Raw genomic sequence first — 4058 nt, forward strand, 5'->3', positions numbered from 1 at the left:
TATACCCTGAACCCCCATCCTTTCTCCTACATCATCTTAGCCCAAGCTCATATCCCCTCTGACCTAGAATACCACAGCCACTTCTCATCTGGTATCCTCTCCCAGTCTTGACCCATCTCCCTACACAGTCACCGGGTTATCAGTGGAAAATGCAAGTTAGATCGTGTCACTCTGTTAAAAACACATCCGGTGGCTACTGCAATTAGAATAAATGGCAAACTTCTTTTGTGACTGACAAGAACCTGCATGCCCAGACCCTGCCTCTCTGTCTGGCATTCTCGTTGCTTCTTGAGCCTTGCTTATCACGCCCAGGTACACTGGAGTCTTCCTCTTTCTGCGCATGTCAAACTCTTGGTACTTGTAATTGTCTGGATTGTACCCCACTCGCAGCCTGAACTCTGTGCTTGACAAAAGGCTACCTTTTCTATCCACTTACCTAAAGAAAGTGAAGAAATGTCTAAGATGTGCTGGTAGGTGAAAAAAGTAAGGTGGGAAGTATGTATTGTACACATGTTACCTATTTATTTATTTATTTATTTGAGATGGAGTCTTACTCTGTTGCCCAGGCTAGAGAGCAGTGGCGTGATCTCAGCTCACCACAACCTCTGCCTCCCAGGTTCTAGCGATTGTCCTGCCTCAGCCTCCCAAGTAGCTGGGATTACAGGCGTGCACTACCATGCCTGGCTAATTTTTGTATTTTTCTTTTCCTTTTTTTTCTTTTTTTTTGAGATGGAGTTTCACTCTTGTTGCCCAGGCTGGAGTGCAATGGCATGATCTCGGCTCACTGCAACCTCCGCCTCCCAGGTTCAAGCAATTCTCCCGCCTCAGCCTCCCAAGTAGCTGGGATTACAGGCATGCACCACCATGCCCAGCTAATTTTGTATTTTTTTAGTAGAGACAGGGTTTCTCCATGTTGAGGCTAGTCTCGAACTCCTGATCTCAGGTGATCCGCCTGCCTGGGCCTCCCAAAGTGCTGGGATTACAGGTGTGAGCCACCACGCCCAGCCGCGGTATTTTTATTTTTCATTTTTATTTATATTTTTTTGAAACAGAGTCTCTCTCTGTCGCCCAGGCTGTACTGCAGTGGTGCGATCTCGGCTCACTGCAACCTCTGCCTCCCAGGTTCAAGCGATTCTCATGCCTCAGCCTCCCAAGTAGCTGGAATTACAGGCACGTGTCACCATGCCAGCTAATTTTTGTATTTTTAGTGGAGACGGGGTTTTGCCATATTTGCCAGACTGGTCTTGAACTCCTGACCTCAAGTGATCCACCCACCTTGGCTTCCCAAAGTGCTGGGCTTACAGGCCAGGCTGGATTACAGCCTGGCCTGTGAGCCACCGAGCCCTGGCCATGTTGGCCAGGCCGATCTTGAACTCCTGACTTCATGTAATCAGCCCACCTCAGCATCCCAAAATGCTGGGTTTACAGGCGTGAGCCACTGCACCTGGCCTAAAAATTTTGTAGAGACAAAGTCTTGCTATGTTGTCCAGTCTCAAACTTCTGGCTTCCAGTAACTCCCACCTCAGCCTCCCAAAATACTGGGATTATAGGCAAAAGCCACTGCACCTGGCCTCTATGTTACCATTTAAGTAAAAAACAGGAGGTATATAGCCCTCTGCTTGTACATGATTCAAATACCTCTGAAAGGATACACAATAAATGGTTAACTCTTGTTGTCTCTAGGGAAAGATGCTGGATGTCTAGGGAAGAGTAGAAAAAAGATTTTTACCAGAAATCTTTTGTACCTTTTGAATTTTGAACCACATTATACTTGGTCAAAGTAAATTAACAAATAAATACCATCAAGCCTAACTAGTTAAATAAGTACTTATGTGGTTATTCCGTACCTGTCATAAGCTATTTTTTTTTTTTTTTTTGTAGCACTGATTACAATCTGTAATTATCTTGCTTTCGTGTATGTGTTAACTGATTTTCTGTCCCTGTCCCCACTGGATTACAAAGTCCTGAGAGGAGAGACTGTTACTCTTTGTGTCTCACCATTACATTCCTAAGAATTAGCACAGTGCCTGGTAAATGGCAGGATGTCAACAAATATTTGTTTGGGATTTTTTTTTTTTTTTTTTTTTTTTTTTTCCGGAGAGAGAGTCTCGCTCTGTTGCCCGAGCTGGAGTGCTGTGGCGCAAACTCGGCTCACTGCAACCCCGACCCCAGGTTCAGGTGATTCTCCTGCCTCAACCTCCCCAGTAGCTGGGATTGTAGGCATCCGCCACCAAGTCCAGCTAATTTGTGTGTGTGTGCGTGCGTGCGCGCGCGCGCGTGTGTGTGTGTGTGTATATATATATATATATATTTTTTTTTTTAAGATAGGGTCTTGTTCTGTCGCCCAGGCTGGAGTTCAGTGGCGCTATCACGGCTCACTGCAGCCTGGAACTCCTGGGTTGAAGTGTTCCTCCAGCCTCAGTCTCCTGAGTAGCCAGGACTATAGGCACGTGCCACCATGCCCAGCTAATTTTTTTTTTTTTTTTTTTGAGACTGAGTCTGTTGCTCTATCTCCCAGGCTGGAGTGCAGTAGCACGATCTCAGCTCACCGCAACCTCTGCCTCTTGGGTTCAAGTGATTCTTGTGCCTCAGCCTCAAGAGTAGCTGGGACTACAGGCACATGCCACCATGACCAGCTAACTATTGTTTACACCATGCTGGCCAGGCTGGTGTCGAACTCCTGACCTTAGGTGATCCACCCGCTTAAGCCTCCCAAAGTGCTGGAATTACAGGCATGAGCCACTGCACACGGCCTCCCAGCTTATTTTTGTATTTTTTATAGAGATGGGGCTTTACCATGTTGTCCAGGCTGGTCTCGAACTTCTGGACTCAAATGATCCTCCTGCCTTGGTCTCCCAAAATGCTGGGATTATAGGCATGAGCCACTGTGCCTGGCTGTTTTTTTTTCTCTTTTAATATGAAACACTTCATGAATTTGCATGTCATCCTTGCACAGGGGCCATGCTAATCTTCTTTGTGTTATTCCAATTTTAGTATATGTACTGCTGCAGGGAGCATAAGTATTTGTTGAATGAATGAATCTTGTCCAGTGGGGACAAGGTGGAAAGGAAGGTGCAATACAATCACTGGTAGATTCAGGATCTGCATACCTGACCGGCAGACCTGCTTGCTGGCTTGGAATCTCCTGAAATTCATGACTGTCTAACGAATTCTGACTGCATACCCATCCTCTGCAATTTCCTTGCCATGTCGGAGTCAGTGAGATAATGCTGAGATTTTATTACCTGCTCTGGGCCTTAGGTTTCATGCCTGCAAAATGGGCTGAGTGAAATAGATCTCAGTTTGCCTAACTTGAGTTGTTCCTGTTCTATCTTTATGAGTTTTGCCATATCATCATATTATTTTGCATTTTTATATCTGTACCATCTATGTTATTTACTTAGCATTTTTCTTGCATTGGTTCACTTATTTTTTTTTTTATTTTTATTTTTTTGAGACGGAGTCTCGCTCTGTAGCCCAGGCTGGAGTGCAGTGGCCGGATCTCAGCTCACTGCAAGCTCCGCCTCCCGGGTTCACGCCATTCTCCGGCCTCAGCCTCCCGAGTAGCTGGGACTACAGGCGCCCGCCACCTCGCCCGGCTATTTTTTGTATTTCTTAGTAGAGACGGGGTTTCACCGTGTTAGCCAGGATGGTCTCGATCTCCTGACCTCGTGATCCGCCCATCTCGGCCTCCCAAAGTGCTGGGATTACAGGCTTGAGCCACCGCGCCCGGCCAACACAATGTAATTATATGCTGGCTAGAGACTCTTGCCTGTACAGGCTTTAGGGTCCAGATCTGCTTGTCCTCTGTCAAAAAGGAGATTGGGCTGGAGGTGGTGGCTCATGCCTGTAATTCCAGCACTTTGGGAGACTGAGGTAGGAGAATATTTTGAGGCCAGAGTTTGAGACAAGCCTGGGCAACATAGGGAGGCCCTTGTCTCTACAAAAAGAAAAAAAAAAAAAATTAGAAGGGTGTAATGGCACCTGCCTCAGGAAGCTGAGGTGGGAAGATCACTTGAACCTAGGAGGTCAAGGCTGTAGTGAGCCATGATTGTGCC

The 4058-nt window shown here is 46.5% G+C and overlaps 1 non-coding gene across 1 annotated transcript; it reads right to left on the bottom strand.

Annotated features, from left to right (window-relative positions):
• Window positions 1-2911: 2911 nt before the first annotated feature.
• LOC116270948 lies at window positions 2912-3018 on the bottom strand. The gene has a single exon (XR_004179243.1). It is a non-coding gene; the product is annotated as a U6 spliceosomal RNA (small nuclear RNA).
• Between the last annotated feature and the right edge of the window lie 1040 nt (window positions 3019-4058).

This window comes from Papio anubis, chromosome 16, assembly GCF_008728515.1.
Source record: "Papio anubis isolate 15944 chromosome 16, Panubis1.0, whole genome shotgun sequence".
Lineage (NCBI taxonomy): Eukaryota > Metazoa > Chordata > Mammalia > Primates > Cercopithecidae > Papio > Papio anubis.